This window comes from Peromyscus leucopus, chromosome 4 (assembly GCF_004664715.2).
Source record: "Peromyscus leucopus breed LL Stock chromosome 4, UCI_PerLeu_2.1, whole genome shotgun sequence".
NCBI classification, from domain to species: Eukaryota; Metazoa; Chordata; class Mammalia; order Rodentia; family Cricetidae; genus Peromyscus; species Peromyscus leucopus.
The window spans coordinates 42,274,092-42,293,017 of NC_051066.1; positions in this window are offsets into that span (position 1 = coordinate 42,274,092).

Consider the following 18,926-nt stretch of genomic DNA (forward strand, 5'->3'; position numbering starts at 1 on the left):
TTAGATCACAGGGAGAATTTTTGAAGTGCCTGACCCATGAACGGGGCCATGCACAGAAACAGAAGAGCCAGGGATCAGTTTAGTTCTGTGTTGCCATCTAAGGCCATTCTTTAGAGTCCATACTAAGATTCCAGGAGCAACCTGATATCAGTTTTGGATGTCAATCCATGGACAAGGATTTCAGCCACCCGCCTCAGTCTTCTCATATTTATTCTCTGTGCTTTCGTGTGTAAGTGCCAGTGAAGGCTTCCTGACGTTTCCTGTTTAAGTGTTAATTGGACCTTGGGGCCAATGCAACAAGCCTTGGAGGCATATGCGCTCAAGGTGGAGAGCAGTTTTTGTTTAAGTAAGAGAGAAAGGAACATTTCTTTCTACATGCACCTGTCCATTCTCTTCTTCCATCCCCACTCATTTATTTGCTCCTTCACACATGGACTGAGCATGGTCTATGGGCCATGCCCATCCCACAGAGCTGGAAAGGATTGCACAGATTATTTGTCAAAGGAAAAAGACGTGTATGGATGTCAAATCAAGCACAGGTGTAGAATCAAGTCTTGCCGGGGTTCAGAGCAAGAGGAGAGCACATCTGCTTGGAGACAGTGTAGCAATCACCCAGACTATCTGCAAGCCCCCAGACCTTAGCACAAGTGATAACATGACAGAAGCCCCTCCAGGCCTCGGAACCCAGAATGCGGGCAGCAACTCGGCCAAGACAGGAACAAAGGCTAAGTTCCAGGATGTGGCTGGGAAAACCCTCTGCTTCTTGCTAACTGAAATGTGCCAACCAGGCTATGGCTTTGGTGCAGAAAGGCCAAGATCTGTAAGGCTTGGGGCTGCATGGTTTGGGCACGTTCCCTCTGCAGCTCCCCCAGTCAGCAACACAGTCTTTTGATTCAGCTCTAAGAGTGTCCCTGTGTTCTCGGGTGAACTTACAACATTTTGGATTTACCAGTGAGATTCTCAGAGAATAAGATGCCTGGACACCCAGGGCCTTGGATCGCCTCTGGGCTGATAGCACTAGGAACAGAGTGTTCCTAGGGGATGCACATTTTGAGATGTTCCAGGGCCCCAGGAACTTCTCCTGCCTCCCAAAGCCTCTGGCCTAAATGGGAAACTACAGAAAGTTGCCTGGATCTGTCCCCTCTGAAGGTGTGTCGGTGTATGGTGCCCTCAGCATAGGATACTTAGATAAAGCTAGATGTGGCTCTAACTCCAGTGCCTGGATCCCCACGAGATGCCACCTCATCTCCCGATTTTAGTTCTTGCAGTGGCCACCCCTGGTTATCTTTACCGTGTGTCTCTCCATGTGTTTCAGTCAGTTCTGTCAGTTGGAGAAACTGCTCTAAAATGGAAAGGGGAGTGAGCAGTTCCAAGACCTCAGCTGGCCCAGCCGATCTGAGGTAGCAGAGGACATCCAGGGCTACACAGGGAAGCCTTGTTTTGAAAAACAAACAAACAAACAAACAAACAAACAAACAAGCAAGCAAACAAACAGAAACATCTTAACCTAGTGTGACTTAGAATTTACTTGCTTCGTGTAACTGTGTTCTGTTTGCAGACCCTGGAAAACTGCATTACCGCTCACGGCCGTGGCTTTGGTGACCTCTGGGTATTAAGATCTCACAGTGGTGTTTGCGTCAGTTTTGTACATCAGCCACTAGATGGCAGCATTTTCCTTCTTTTGAGATTGAATCTTGCAAGATGCTGGCCTATTGTCGACAGGCCTTTGTGGAATTGTGAAACCCACCATTCTTTGATCTTCAGTGAGGGGAAGGAAGTGTTCAATGTGATTAGCTTCCCATGTTCTGGGCAGAAAACCAGCTAGCGTTTCAAAGTTGTTAGTCTTTGAGGCTGGGAAGTTGTCAGAACAGTGAAAATCGAGAAGAAATTTTAGACTCCTGGAGCCACTGAAGTTCTGCTTTAGTACATTCTAGGCACACACCTTCTCTGGACTGTCTGGAGTCGCGACACGGCACTTTGCCTTGGGTCCTTCTCTGTTGCTGTGAAGAGACATCGTGACCAAAGCGGCTGTCACAAAGGAAAGCATTTGGAGGCTTGCTTAAAATCGTTAGTCCATGGTCATCATTATGGGGAGCAGACAGGCGTGTCCCTGGAGCAGTAGCTGGGAGCTTTCCTGATCTGCAGGCAGCAGGGAGAGAGAGAGAGAGAGAAAGAGAGAGAGAGAGAGAGAGAGAGAGAGAGAGAGAGAGAGAGAGAGAGAGAGAGAGAGACAGAGAGAGAGACAGAGAGACAGAGAGAGAAACAGAGACAGAGAATGAATTCAAACATATGAACCTGTGGGGACCATCCTCATTCAAACCACCATATTCCCCGTCTTAACAATATTACATACAAAAATGCAAACAGATCACAACGCTCTTGGTGAGGACACCAGTGAAGCCTCCCCCGCCCCGCCCCTCGTCGCTGCGATCAGCCTGCAGACCCTGCTCTACCAGCTGCTTCTATCTGCCCGGCCTGTTCCGCTATTTCCCTTTACTGTTTGTTTCTGTAGCTTTTCTCTTGACGTGGTTTTGCGTGTTTGCTGTCTATGTTTATCTCCTCAGTGTGCTCGTGAGCACATTGAGGGTGGGGGCAATGTTTTACATTTCTCCGTTTCCTATGGCATTCAAGAGAAGGGACAGGAAAATGCGCAATGAAAACTTCTAAATCCAATGAAGTCGGAAACAACACCACAGAGACAGGCCAGTTGCAACGTTAGTTGGTGAATTTCCTGAAGGCCTCCGTGGGCTATAATTTCGTATGCAGACATCCTGTTTCTCTCTCCAGGGTCCACCGCCACCCTGTCGCTAGTCCAGTTTTCCTGCTTTATGTCTTGGTTCATCAGGGCCTAAATTAGGGAATTAATGAAAACTAGTGTCCTGAAACAGATCCACTTGTCTCCCTATTTATGTCTAAGGCAGCGTCCACATAATCTATAGAACGAATGCTACTTATCCCAGTACCCAGTTTCACAGCATCTTCTTAGAAATTCATAATGCATGTACCGATTTAATACCCGCTTCCCTCATAGGTCTTGCCCCTGAACGCAAAAACCCGACCTGTTTTGGTTTACTTTTCTTTCTCTATTATGATAACATCTCTCTATGCAGCCCACACTGACCTAGAACTCACAGTCCTAAGTGCTGGGACTACAGGTGTGCGGCACCTTGTCTGGTTGAAATATCTACATTGTTCACTGTATTAAATAACCTGCTCATAATTGAGCCATGCTCCAGACTGCAACCTATGTAAGCATAAATGCATACTTAGGTTCCTTGCCTTAGTTTCCTTATTTAATTTGAATGGAACTTGGCCTTCTGTTCAGTTGAAAATTAATTGTCTTAGAACAATTCCAACTCTCCAGTCTAGGAAATGCTAACGCCATCCATATTTAGTTTCTTTGCTTTGGCCAATTACAGTTTCCAAATCCACTGAGACTTTTACATTATACAGTTATGAGCTGAGAGCATGGTCTCTTCTGGTGATGTGTATTTAACTGAAAAGTTTAGAACCAATTTGTGCAAGATTTCTAATCATCCCATAAAGATATTTTAGTTATAATATTTACATTTAAATTTAATGCTGAGTTCAGCTTTTTAAACCAACACTTTCTGTGTCATAAGAGCAAAAACTTTTGTTTAGTAAGATCACTGTAGTCCACAAAGCACCATATATTCTGGAAAAGTTGGCATAAAGTAGCTATTCTATGTGTGACAGAATTAGCTCTGAGTTAGCATGTCCCAAAGGAATGAGCACATTTACATCTTTAACAAGGACACATCAGCAATGGACGAAGAGCGAGCATTTCAGCTCAGCAGGGAGCAAAGGGCGTGTTTCCTGCTTTATCCAGACACACGATGAAACCAGTTGTGCAGGCCAATTGCAGAGACAGGAAGAGTTCCTCTGTGCTTCAGACACTTGTTGAGGTTTTAAAACTGAAAATATTGGAAATTCGTTAGTCCTTTAGATAGAAAAGATATACAGAGGTATGTTTTTGTAGATCACAAACGCAGAATAAAGAAAACCGTGGATGGGGAATTTGTGGTAAATTCAGAGGTGACAGATTAATTTCAGAGGGAAAAAACATTAGAAATTTTAATAGGGAAATAAACCAGATGAAAAGAATATGGAATTATTGGGCTGGGGATGTAGCTCGGTGGTGTGATGCTTGTCTATCACGCACAAGGCCCTGGGCTCAATAGTTAGTACAAAAAGAATGGGGAATTATTGAAATCTTAATTTAAGATCCATGAGGTTCTATTGTTTTCTGTTTTTGAAGGGGCATTAAAATTTTTCAGAGACATCTCAATCCCAATTACCTTTTACTATTCTGTTTCTAGTCAGATATTTAAATGTTTGGCATGTCTGCAACTCACTTATTTTGTTGTTGAGAGGGAACAGACTAGTTACTGACATTAAATGAACTCTGTCAGTTTTTACCATGTCATGTTGGCATATTTGTGTCACACATCGAAGCTCTCTTTTCATTCCACATATGGTATCTATACCTATTTTATTATTTCTGTTTTTATGTCCACATCATTAACAAAGGTGAAAGTACTCTGTGTGAGCAACTGCCAGCTTTCAAGGGGGTTGGAGTTTAAGGTGTTTTTACATTTATATAATTCTGACAATATAGTCTATATTAGTAAGATTCTGACTATGTTCAGTAAGAATATTATATAAACATGCTCTTAATTGTACAATGATGAGCTCAGATTTTTTTCTGAAGGCTTTCTATTTTAATTAAGACTCAGAGGTGCTTGTATTTAAAACAACAAAAACATGCTACACATAGCAAAAGGTTGAGACTCGCTGAGATGAAAACCAGATCTAGTTGCCTGGAAAAGAAAAACATGTAGGAAGAGTGTATAATTTCCCTACTATCTTGGGGCTTGGAGAAATGCCCAGGTTAGAGACAAAGGAAACTTTGGGGAAAGACTAAATCTACCACACTGTAAGAGAGAAAATGGGTACTGAGATGGGCAGCTTTATTTAAAAGCATCAGCCAGAGAGAGTCTTGGAGAGTTCAAGGCACAATAGCAGGATTTCTATTGATATTTTTTGTCTAATTGAAATATTACTATGATTTACCAGTTTAAATTATTCTGCAGTAAGTAAGCAGCAATGCAGCTGTGAGGCATTAGCTACAGTCAGTCACCACGAGCTGCTTTTTGGTCTGTTTTTCTCGTCCTGAAGTCATTCAGGCTTAAAACCTATCGCCCTCTTGGACATTTACCCATTTTATAAGATTTTATTTTTAATTATGCATATTATGTATATTTGTGTGTGTGTCTCTGTGTGTGTGTTGTAGAGAGGGGAGGGAGAGAGAGAGAGAGAGAGAGAGAGAGAGAGAGAGAGAGAGAGAGAGAGAGAAGAGAGAGAGAGAGAATTTGTAGGTATTCTAAAAGGCCAGAGGAGGGCGTCAGGTCGCCTCCAGCTGGAGCTACAGTCAACTGTGAGCTGCTAGATGTGGGAGTAAGGAACTGAACTTGTGTCCTCCCCAAGAAGAGCAAGAAGCATTTTCATCACCGACTGTCATCTCTCCATACCCTTTTATCCCCTTTTGAAACACAATTTCTCTCAGATTCCTCCTTTCCACTGTTCCCTTTTCAGATGCTATCTTGAATCTAGAGAACTGTTTCTCATTCTTGAATGTGCTCACCCGGGCTCTGGAGAATTGCGTGCTCAGGCTTGAGGTGGGGACTTCTCACGGGCTCCTAGCAGTGATGATGCTCTTGTCCTGTGGGTACCATCTGAAGCACAGGACAACAGCTTCTAAAGTCATGCACCAAGAGATTCCTATAACACTGCTCTCCTAAGAATTTTCCTTGGCAGGACACCATCTGGAAGCTCAGAGGCCTAGTTTAAAGCCCAAATCAAGTCATACACTATCCTTTATCTGAAATAATTTTCTCATATTCATTCTGAAATAACTTTCTGACCTTGTTTTTTATGACTCCCTTTTAATAATGCTGTATTTTAAAGTAAAAATCAGTCAGATTTCTTTTCTCTGTGGAAGGGTGTTTTCCCAGAGTGAGGGCAGCAGGCTGCTGGCTTCTCCCCTATTGCGTTTCACAGGCACTAGAGAAGAAAGGAGAGAAAATGGAAGAAATGCGGACACTTAGAGGGGGTGGCTGAGTGAGGAGGCGCTGCTGCTTCCAGTCTGTGTGAATAAGGTGGTGGCCGTGGTCTGGAGGAAAGGCAGCCAAGCTTCCTTGTTGGAATCGACATCGAAGCCTTGTCTCTCTGATCCCTGTGGACACTGTCGGTACCAGGCCTCATCACCACAACGCTGTGAATTGCCGAGCTCAAGCGTCCCTAGCACAGTGCGCCCTGCCTCCTGTTTGGAAACTGACCTTGGGTTTTCAGGCTGAAGTTCCTCCATGTTCCAGAAATGGGGTGTTCGGCCTCTTCCATTTCTGCGGGGAGCAGTAATGAATTGATTCTCTTATATCATCCTCATCAGATTTAGCTACCTGTGTCATACTTACTTTGTAAGAAAATCTAGAAGTCTTCCTTAGCCTCCATACTCTGAAATAATTCACACAGAACTGGGGTTTTCTGATATTGGAGGTCATGCGAAGTCAACCGGCTAGTGACTTACAGATGAGGTAACTTCCTTCTGTGGAAATTAGTTGACTTAAACTAATTACATTTAATGGATTAAATCTGACCAATTAAATTTACAAGGAAATTACTATCATTTCATCTCTACATTGTTTTACAAGGTTGTATAAAATTATCTCTTAAAATAGTCTCTAAAACATATTTTAGTAGTTATTTCTTATTGTGCGTGTTTAGGCAAGTTATCTCTAAGTAAATTAGTGATTCCCCCGAAACAAAGCATTTTAATTTATTTTTCTATTTCCTCTATGATTCCTTTCCTCCCTCCCATCCTCTTTCTCCCTCCTCCTCTCCCTTCCACCTTCCTTTCCTGTTGCTTACCTTGTTTCCTTTCCCTACGATTTTGGGTTGGCAAATAGTTCCTGAGTTTTTATAGCTATTGATATAAATGCTTATGGGTATGCATTTTCCTGTCAATCAAAGTAGGCTTTTATTCACTCAACCCTCTGTTATAGACAGTCATCTTTTGTGAGTCCACCTGCCTTCCCTGGAGCCACTTGTCTGAGAGTAGGCTGTGTCTTGTGCTGTGGAACAATCTTTTTGTGTGCTGTGAAGTGTCTTTGCCAAGGTGCCTTATGATTGGTTTAATAAAGAACTGAATGGCCAATAGCTGGGCAGGAAGAGGTTAAGAAGGCCTTCCAGGCAGAGAGACAAGAAGAGAAGCTGAATCTAGACATGGGAGAGATGCCAGAGGAGATGGAGAGGAAGCAGGATGGGCAGGAGGAGAGGTAACAGCCACGAGCTGTGTGTCAGCCTGTAGATTAATAGAAATGGGTTAATTTAAGTTGTAAGAGCTAGTTGGAAGCAGGCTTAAGCTAAGACTGAGTTTCATAATTAGTAATAAGTGTCTATGTCATGATAGACATGGGGCTGGCAGTCCAAGGAAGCCTGGTACAGTCTTGTTGGAAGCTTGAGACGTTGGAGAGCTGAGGTTCGTGATAGGTAGGGAAGCCTCTGTGGCAGTGGGTGGGTTGGAGTTCAGATCAAACTTGACCCAATTCCACTGCCTCAAGCAGTAGCTACTCAACCCTGTCTTAAAGTGATAAATCCACGGGAGTCTGTTTAAAAGTATTAGGGAAATTTATTAAGGGAGATTGAGGAAATACACTCACGAATACAGGATGGAGTAGAGAGCTGAAGTCATCCTCTGATCTGAACAGGAGCGAATCCACCTCACAGGCAGGAGCAGGAAGAAGGGGGATGTGACCCTTCTCCCTCTCCTTTTAAGAGGTCATGTACAACAGCAGGAAGCACCACCTGCTTCGGCCCTATAGCTCAAGGTCACAGGTGGAGCAAATACCACTACGTTTCCCCTTTTTGTCTAAATAGGAAGGTTCTAAACTTAATGCAAACTATATACAATAAGAATGATTATCAAGTATTGTCCAGGGAAAACAAAGGGTAATAACATAAAAAAAATGGAACTACAACCAATAAGAATAACAGCAAACAAGAAAGACATGCTAAATGTCCAGAACATAGGTAAATGGCAAATTATCGAGATTACTTCAATAGCTGCCCTATCCTGAAGATTGTAACTCTAGTACAATCTTCTAAGGTATGAGAAGATTGTAATTGTAACTATATCCCCCTTAGTATAGTGGTGAGTATCCGTGCCTTTCACATAGGAGACTGGGGTTCAATTCCCCAACGAGGAACCAGGTAAAGCAAAAAATCCACAGCAGTCTGTTTAAGAAGTATTAGGGAAATTTATTAAGGTAAATTTAGGAAATACACTCACAAATACAGAACGGAATAGATGGCTGAAGTCGTTCTGTGATCTGACCAGGAGTGAATCCACCTCCCTGCAGGCAGGAGCAGGGAGAAGGGGCATGTGATCCTATAGTCCAACACCACGGGCAGAGCAAATACCACCACACTGTCTCCATGGTGGAACTCAGCAAAGCCAGGCAGCAGTCTTTGCAAGGAGGATGCCCTTCATGTCCTAACCTGTCAGGATCTCTCTAGGTCAGGATGGCTAGCAAGGAAGACTCTAGACAAGTTTCAGAGTCTCACTCTCACAGCAGAGCAGCCTGTACACAGGGGTAACGGGTTCCTCTGGCGTTAGTCAGGCCACCTGGTTAGGTCCTCACAGGCTGCAAGCATCTGAAACCATTCTGCCCGGCTGAGAGTCCCATGAGGTCAAGGGTCTGAAATGTACATGGGTGTGATCCCTGAGAAATTCAGCACCAGGATGGCACGATGCTCCGGATAAGATGTACACACACCTCCAACTCAGTGAGGCCGACAACTCGGCCAGACTTGGGCAGGATCTCAGTCACCACCCTCTGAGATGCCAGCATCGCTTGAAGAGCTGGTCCTTCTGCAGCTGCAGTTGGGCACCTGTCAGGATGATGGATGTCACTGTGATCACAGCTTTGAGTCCATTGTATGCAAATTCTTACCCCTGGCAACAGCGCTGAGGGTCACTGGTCAGTGCAGAGGACCTTGAGCCACCATATCCTAATGATGAAGGCAGTAGCCATGCTTCCTAGAGACAAGCCTGCTCCTGTCGTTCATTTCCATTTCTATGTTGGCCATTTGTCTGTCTGGCGCTCGCTTGTGGCTTACAGTGTTCATTTCTGTATGGTTTGGGGTTGATATTGTAATTCCTTTGTTTTTGACCTTCCCTTTATATTGATGTAAATGCTCACAGCTTTGAGTTTCCCTGTGAACACAGCATTCTCACACGTGGAGAGAAATTTTCATAGAAATGTTGAACTTCCGTGTAGGGTTTCCCTTTTCATCAGGTGTTTAGCAGGGGTTTTTCACATTTTCAGCTGGAAAAGACACTTTTTAATCTTCCTTATTACTTTCTACTTATCCAGTCAGAGAATATCGTTTGCAATATTTCTACTTTACAGATACTATTGAGAATATCTATTTAATATAATGTGGAGTCAGTTTATGTAAATATACTCTATTCATTAAATATTTTTTATCACCTTTTATTTTTATCAATTTACTCTTTCTCTTTCTCTCTTTGTGGTGTGTGTGTGTGTGTGTGTGTGTGTGTGTGTGTGTGCACATCACAGTACATATGTGTGGGCGTTGGTTCTCTCCTTCTACCGTGCTGGACTTAGGAATCCAACTCAAGCTGTCAGACTTGGCAGCAAGTGCCTGTACCCGGTGAGCCATCTCGCCAGCCCGAGGATGTGTAAGCTTTGATAACACATTTCCAGCATGCTCGCAGGCCCTTCCTTATTCGCTACGGAGTATGTGTTTAATATCCTTCCTCAGTTTTCTTTGCTTGCCTTTCTCAGCCTGGGGCTGCTATTCCAGGGACCATATTATCAGTGACTTTCTGACCATCTCTTTTGGCATTTCCTGGAGTTTCTGTGGTAATTCTGTTCATGCTATTTAAAAACACCATTTCTATTATTTATTATATCCACCACCTTTTTTATTGTTTCACTAAATGCCTCTTGACTTGATTTACAGCTAGTCCAATTTCAAAAATGTCTACCCCGTCTCTTTATCCTGGGCAAGCATTGGCCATCTACTTCATTTTTATCACTCCCAAGTTTAAGTATACTTCCGTATGTCAACTAGGGTTGGATCTTTTTTTAAGCATGAAGCGTGTCTGTATATTGCCGAGCATCATGTGGGTGACTTCCCCGGTGACATGTTATTTTATATGTATTGGATATATTCTCATAGCTGCACTTTCTCGTCTTGTCTCTTTCCTTACTCTTTGAACTGAGGGGCTGCATTTTTTTTTGTGTGCATGTATGGATGTTTGTAATTTTTCCAGTGATCACCTTTGAAGCAATACCTCTACTCCTTACGTAGTCTACCATTTAGTCTGTCAATTTAAAGTCATGGCCTCTGTCACTGCCATATTCAGTGAGTGTATTTCATTGTTTTTTCTTTTTTCTTTTACATTCCAATTGGTTAGTTGTATATTTTTAATTTTGTCAGAATTATATCAGCTTCTTATTAGTTGTTCATCTTCTCCCCTTTAGTTTCAGATCTACAATTATGTATCTATATAATGAAATATATACATATATGTGTATAACTACATGTAATGAATTCATTGAAAAGATATGTATTTATTGTTCAGCACCTGGCCTGAAATGTCTCCATTCCTCTCTGACAGAAAAAGTTACTTCCTATACATCATTGAGGACTGTTGTGTAATATTTTGTTTGTGTTCTGACAAATAAAGCTTGCCTGGAGACCAGAGAAGCAGAGCAGCCAGCTACTAGAGACTTCTTGCTTCTACAAAGTCTCAGACTGAATGGAGGGGTGGATGGATTGGAGGAACTCCTAGCTACCAATCCTTAGACTGAATGGGCATCGAGACCCTGTCTTCACCCACCTTATATTCCTGTCTCCACCTCCCTAGTGCTAGGATTAAAGGCATGAGCCTTCCAAGTGCTGGGATTAAAGGGGTGTACTACCACTGCCCCGTCTGTTTCTCTTTTAGACTAATTCAATCTCTTGTAGCCAGAGTGACCTTGAACTCCTGATCTTCCTGCTTCTTCCTCCCAAATGCTGGGATCAAAGGTGTGTACTACTACTGCCTGGCCTCTATGGTTAAGTAGTGGCTAGCTCCACCCTCTGATCTCCAGGCAAGCTTTGTCAGAACACAAACAAAATACCATACAACAGAGAACAAGCCCGTTTGTCCCACACTTCAGGGCTGTTGTAGGTCTGAAGCAATCTTCCATGAGTCCATTTGCCCAGGTGGCATCTGGGTGGTTGTCAGGGTTATGGAATGTCTCATTGAAGTCCAGCTGTTAAAACGGATAGTGCTCTTGGAAGGGGGGCTGGTTTATTTTCTGGTTCTAATTTTTTTCTTTTCCTTTCTAAATTTCTAACCTGTCTTCTTTTCTGCTGATGTATGGCCTGGCTCCAGCTGCTGTTGCCCATCCCCTTTCCCCAGCCTGCTGCCCGTTCCCAGCACTGGCCCTCAGCTTCTCCAGGAGTGGGTGCTCTGAGTCACTAAGCCTCATCAATGCTCTCAGAACTGGTCCACTCCTGGTGGAGGTTTTCCTTTCTAGGAGTGATATACACTCCTCCATTCCCACGTTTATTCATTTTACTTTAAACTTATTTAGTTGTTGACTCAGTGGCATAACCTTCCTGCCATTGATAATATATTAGTGAACTTAAATACATAAATTGTTCTATTCCTTTGGGTAAAATTCTGAAAGATAAAATTATATGAATCCATGTTAATATAGAAAATAATGTGGTAAAGATTTTTTTTAGCCTAACAATGTATGAAGTTAGGTTGTTTTTATTATAGTTAAAGAAAAGAATAAGTTGCGTAATTATATTTTAATTGAAAAAAATCACCTAGGTTAAGCATTCTTCTTGAAGCCACTTGGAAGGATGTCTCATAAGAAGAAGAAAAAAACTTGAAAAACTCCAGAGGCTCATGCCAATGACTTGGAGCAGAGCTGGCAGAGTAAAGGGTGTAGCTGATCAAGGGAGACTTGCCAAATCATTTCGATGTTTACAGTAGATGCTTTACTTGTGCTTAACTGTGCAGCTATGCAGTAACACAAAACCAGAGTAACTCAGGAAAGATGAGTCAGCACCTCTTCTAGGAAGTGCGGCTTGCAGTGGCCACCATCTTTTCATAGAGCAATGCTTTCTGTGGGGATGGGCACATTCCATGTCTGCACTTTCTAGGGAAAGCCATCAGCCAAACATGGTGAATGGACTGAGGAACCACATTTAAACTTAATTAACTTAATAATTAATTTAAATTATATAGTCAGTGTGATTTATGGCTACTGTGTTAGACACAAGAGAAACATCTGTGCGGTCTAGTTTAGGAGAGAGAAAAGGGAGAGGTGAAAGAAGCTATCATCTATCATCTACCTCTCTATCATCTATCTATCTATCTGTCTGTCTATCCATCCATCCATCTATCTATCCATCCATCTATTCATCTATCTATCTATCTATCTATCTATCTATCTGTCATATGTCTATATCTATCTATCATCTCTCTATATCCATCTATCATCTATCTATCTATCTATCTATCTATCTATCATTCATCCATCCATCCATCTATTCATCTATCTATCCATCCATCAATCTATTCATCTATCTATATCTATCTATCTATCTATCCATCATCTATCTATTTATATATCTATCTATCATCTATCAATCTGTCTATCGTCTACCTGTTGATCTGCCTATCTATCTATCTATCTATCTATCTATCATCTATCTATCCATCCATCCATCTATCTATTCATCTATCTATCTATCTATCTATCTATCTATCTATCTATTCATCCATTTATCTATTCATCTATCTATCATCTATCATCTATCTATCTATCTATCTATCCATCTTCTATAAAAACAAAAAAGAAAGAAGTGACTACTCTACCACTGGGAAAAGGAATGAAGGACTTCTGACTCTTTGGCAAGCCCAGGGCTAGTTGTTACCAACTACAAATGACCTTCATTTGTTGCCTCTTACTTCATATGGAAATATGATATATAAATCTGCCTTCATCTCTCTTCCCTGATAAACACTTCACACTAGTTAAACTTATTCATGGAACATCCATCCCTTGGTGAAATCAATATTTTGAATACCTAGAAACACACATTGGCCTCATTGTCACAATAGTGCATCTTCATATTTGTCAAAGCTATGCATCACCCTCACCCCTGCCCCCTGTGGTTTGTGAGTGAGCTGCCCCTCTCACTTGCCAGCTGCAGCGCTGGGCAAAGTGGACCTTGCACCTAGCCTGGGCAGCACAGTAGAGCTGACTCTATCGATGCGGAACAGGTGAACCACCCTGAGAATGTGAACATGGGAGACCTGGCCCCACCCCTCATCTGCCTTATGGTAGTATGGGCAAGGAAGAGACACCCTCCCCCCATTAGTGTCTGAGGCAGGTGGTAGAGCTGTTCCCCACCAGCTGCAACACTTGGGATAGGCCCTGCATCTTGCCTGGGCACCACAATAGAGCCATCCCTGTTGGCAGAGATGTAGGTTAGCCAGTCCCGAAGCTGTGAGCATGGGAGAGCTGTCCCTGTTATTCATTTGTCATTTGGCATGGGTGGGGAAGAGATGACTCCCCCCCTACCCATCAATGCCTGAGGAAGGTGGGAGAGCTGGCCCTAAGGTCATAAGGGCATGAGAGAGTTGTTCCTGCCCCTCATCAGCTGCAGCACTTGGGAGAATGGCTCCTACTCCAAGCCTGGGCAACACAGTAGAGCCCTGAAGGTGTAGGTGTGGGAGAACCGACCCTGAGGATGTGAAAGCAGGAGAACGGGCCCCGCCCTTTGATCATTGTTGCAAGGGGTGAACTAGTCAGGGCAATGCAGGAGAGCTCCCCCTGGTGGTGAGGACAAGGGAGAGCTGGCGGGCTGACCAACTCTGGAACTACCCAGGATTATGTGTTGGTCCCCAAACACCCACCCCATGTATGATCTGCTTCATTATGTGAAGAGGATGGTCCTGCAGATCCAAAGGTGCAGGATCTCCATGACACAGGACAATAGTAAGATAACTAAAAGGAGTTGTAATGAGGGCTCAGCATCAATAGTGTAGCAGAAACCAGAAGACTTGAGCCAGACCAATGACTCTGCAATGAACACTTGCAAGTAAAGATATATGGATAATAGCTTTTACTGTGTGACTCACTGTGTCACACTACAGCTTCCATGACGAGATTGATTTTTCTTTTTTTCCTTTTCTCTCTCTTAAATTTTATTTTATTTAATTTTTGCGGGGAGGTTGCAAGGGCAGAGGGCGGATACAAAGGGACAGGGAAATGAATGGGCTGGATATGCATGGTGTGAAAGACACAAAGAATAAATAAAAAAGAAAGGTAAAATATATATATTAGGCTATTAAATGAAATAATGTGATCTGGAGGTGTAGCTCAGTGGTACACTTGCTTAGGATGGATAAGGCTCTGATTCTGGATTCAGTCATGCACACATACACACACACACAAGAAATATATATATATATATATATATATAATATATATTGTATATATATATATATATATATATATAGAGAGAGAGAGAGAGAGAGAGAGACAGACAGACAGACACACACACACATACACACACACACACACATGGCGTGGTGGGGGGGGCAGTGGAAGAAAGAGCCAGGGTTTTATTTGAAAACACAGATTGAAGATCCCTCTCCTAACAATCTTGAAATTTACAAAACTTTTAGAATGCTTGCATAATATCACAAGTAGAAAATTCCTTAATATGAAAATTTATTTCCTATGAAAATTATTTAAACTACAGTGTGAAATTGTCTCTAGACTATGGCAGCACATGTGTATGAAACATAAGAGAATCTTGCATTTAAGCTTGAGTCCCATTCCTGAAATAGCTCATTATGTACATTCAAATATTGTAACTTTAACTCCCACACCAAATCCAAAGTCTAAATATATTTCTGATCCCAGGTATTTCAGATAAGGGATGCTCAGCCTAGTAAAAAGTCATCAGCCATTTCAGGATAATAGAATTATTTGTCCAAATCAAATCAGAGAGGAGGAAAGCTTTCTTTGGTTCTGGTATATCAAAAATAGGGTTGAATTGAATGGTTTGCTCGCAACACATCAAAGACGTTCCCAATCTCTGTAAACAACAGTTGGAATATTTAGCCTTGTTTTCAGGCCTTCAGGAAAGTTTTTAGCAAAGGACAAGATCCTGCGTGGCAGTGGAAGTAGACGGTGAGATTCATTCATGCTAACAGCTGGTCCTCCGCTGCCCAGCAAGCCCAGCTTAGGCTGCCTTGGCCCAAGTCAAGAAGACAATGGAGGAAGCAATGTGTTCCCTTCAGAGCAACGGGATCCAGCAGGTTCCTATCTCCCCAGGCACTGCAAAGCCAACAGGAACTCCATCTTCACTGGCATTTATGGCACAGAGGAGGTTGTGAACCTGGAACACAGATCCACCAGTGCTAGCTACAGGAGCTGCTAACAGAACAAAGAAAAGATTCACAGTGCTGACCACTGGTGGGGAGTGGGAAGGGAAGAAATCACCATGGCTTCCTCTTGCCTGACGGTTCTACTCTAACCAAGAATATAGCAGTGATTTGAGACACTGCTGTGCTGCTACAGTGGAAATCCCAGTGCTTACATCTAGCGACAAACTCCTAAAAACTCCTAAAAGGGGAGACGAGCTACCTAAGTCTATACAATTATCAACTTTGTTGAGGTAGATGATGATGGTGATGATTATGATGATGATGGCATTTTCTTTGGGTATCTGGTCAGTTCACAATAAATCCTATTGTTCTCAGAAAACAAAACAAAATAAAAGCTGTGCATAGACTTGTTAGTTATATCTGTGGTTCACTGATTTGGTAGGTTGCCTAGAGGTAGGTTAAGATCTAAGACCCAGACTGCCAAGTTTGATTCCCACATTCTGTGATGATATTTTACTTGTACTCTAATAAATAAAACTTATCTGGGAATCAGAGGACAGAGCCAGCCACTTGATTAGACAAAGAGGCCAGACAGTGGTAGCACACACCCTTAATCCTATCACTAGGGAGGCAGAGATCTGTGTGGATCTACAGAGCCAGGTGTGGTGGCATACACCTTTAATCCCAGAACTTGAGATCTCATGTGTTTGCTTGGGAAGGACACACGCCTTTAATCCCAGGAAGTGATGCAGGAAGCAGAAAGGTATATAAGCTAGTGAGGACTAAGAACTAGAGGCTTTTAGACAGTTCAATTAAGACAATCCAGAGGCTGAGGATTCATGGAGTTGGTGAGGTAATAGCTGGTGGCTGGCTTGTTCTGTTTCTCTGATGTTTCAGCATTCACCCCAATATCTGGCTTCAGGTTTTTTTTTTTTTAATTTTTATTAAGACCATTTAGCAATTCTTGTTACAACATCCTCCACTTACCAGGTGTGGAGCTCTTGGGTAGATACTTGTAGATTAGTTTCCCATTAGTGTTGCTATAAAGTTTAAATGACCTCATGTTTTCCCAGTTCACACCACGGTGCTTTGTGCTGTCTGTTGATATGTTAGATGAAAATTAAGAGTTTAAAAGCTCCTTGTTAATACCAACATTAATGCCACTTTCTCACACAGAATGCATTTCAATACCTATCCAATGATGGACAGCAGAAAGGCACCAGGCAGGTGCTGGTCCGTTGGTCTCATACCTGAGGGTGTCTGTCTCAGGGGCCTTGATATGATTGGACAGATTTTTTTTTTTTTTTTTTTTTTTTTTTTTTTGCCTTCTGCCACCACTGAGGCTTTTAGTGAGACCTCTTTGAATAACTGCAAACAGGAGAACCATGTCTGGCTCCAGTTTCACAGTCTTGAGATGGATCTGTTTTCAGACTGTGAAGAGGTGCCCAGGTTAGGCTGGGGATATTCAATATTCTGTTGCTAAGGATCTAAGCCTATTCATGGCATCCTATTTTTAGAGTGCTCAAGAGTGAATCAGAGACCTATGATTAATTATTAATGATTATGAAATAACACTCTTGGATGGTAGAAAGTAGCAACTTCTAATACCAGCTGCTTTGAGGATTACTTTTAAGGAGCACATGAAAGCTTTTCTGAAGTTATATTTACCTCTTCGAACACTGCTTGTTTTGAAATACTTTTTCCGAAGTGTCTTTAGTACAATCCTGTGTCAGAGAGAAAAGACTAGAAATGACAAGCTTTGGAATGACACTTGCTGCCTTTTATTTATTACCCTGCAGACTAACTTTCCCAAATGAGGGTATGCTTGCTTGGCGGCCTGTCATACTAGAGGAAAACTTTAGACCATTTGCCTTCACAGTACTATAATGATCTGTAATATTGATCATTTTGTAAGTTCAGGTTCTGCTTTCTGAGTCAGGTGGCTAAGACAACTCAAGGGTAGGAAGATTAAATACCAAGCTGGCCCCGGCTGGAACATACTTGGAGGGAGCAGGGTCCTGAGTTTGAGGACAGCCTGGGCTACACAGTAAGGTCCAGCCTTAATAAACCACTTTGTGTTCAGTGTTATAAAGGGGACCCAAGGTGTGTGTGTGTGTGTGGGGGGTTAAATGAAACGTCCTTGTAGAATATTTTCCTCTTACTTCTATAGTAAATATAAGGAAAAGACTATGTATTCCAAGACCATAATACACTGGTAATCATTTCCACAAAATGCCTATCATCTACAATCATTCTTAAAGATGTTTGAAGTGTTTAAAGAGAATTCTGTGGGAACATCTTACAGAAAAGGGACTGTCTCAGCACAATGCCTTTGCTCAAGGAATGTCTTCAAGATTTTTTCCCCCCTTTTCTCTATCACTATTAGGACATAGTCTATATATTCTCACGTGTGTATTTTATAAAAGGTACCCAGCTATGACAGCATGTAAAAACGTGATGACTGTAATCTGAACTTTTGGCTAAAGCAATGGGAAGTTCAAGTATGAGCTGCTGTTTGGAAAGAGACAGGTGGGACTTCCAGGGCTACCCTCTGCACAAAGAGTCATAAGTGGAACTCAACGAGAAACTAAGACACTAACTGAATCTTGATTATACATTCTATGCCATGACATAGAGACAACAGTTTGGAGAACCCAGGGTGTGTGATAAAGTTTAGTGGGCAAGGAAGAAGGGTGAAGACATTTGGTTGAATGCACTGCCAGGGCCTCCATTTCTGCCTGTTTCTAGCTCATTTCCTTCCTTCCTCTCCTCCCTCCCTCCTCCCTCCCTCCCTCCCTCCTCCCTCCTTCCTTCCTTCCTTCCTTCCTTTCTTTTTTTGGATTTTTGAGAAAGGGTCCTGACCTGTAGTACAGGCTGACATGAAGCTCATATGTAGCCCAGCCTAGCCTCCTGTCTCAGACTGCTGCCAACCCGTCTGCCACAACCTCCTGAGTACTGGGATTACAGGCATAGGCAACCATGAGATTAGAGTTCGCACCTTCTAACTCTTATTTTTTATCTCCCCTTCCTTCTCCTCTTCTTGTTTGTGAGACAGACTTGCGTCCTATTCTGTAGCCAAGGATGGTCTTGAACGGAGGAAAGAAATTCTGTTCCAGTCTCTTCACGGTTCGTCTTCCGGCATAGGCCACCACGCCCGGCTTCTGACTCATGTCTTCCTTCTCTCCCTTCTTCGGTGTTCCTCTTTGTAGTGACTGCGGATGCTCACATAGAGCAGTAACGCATGTTTTTGAAGTCTTTCTGGAGGAGATCTAATTTAGCACCGTGTGCTAGATGTCACAGAGTAGGACAGTGGTCCAGAGGCAGAGACCAGACAGAAGGGAAGACAAGGGTCTAATCCCAGAACGCCGGAAGTCGCGAGAGTAAAGACTTAACGCACAGTCAGCACAGG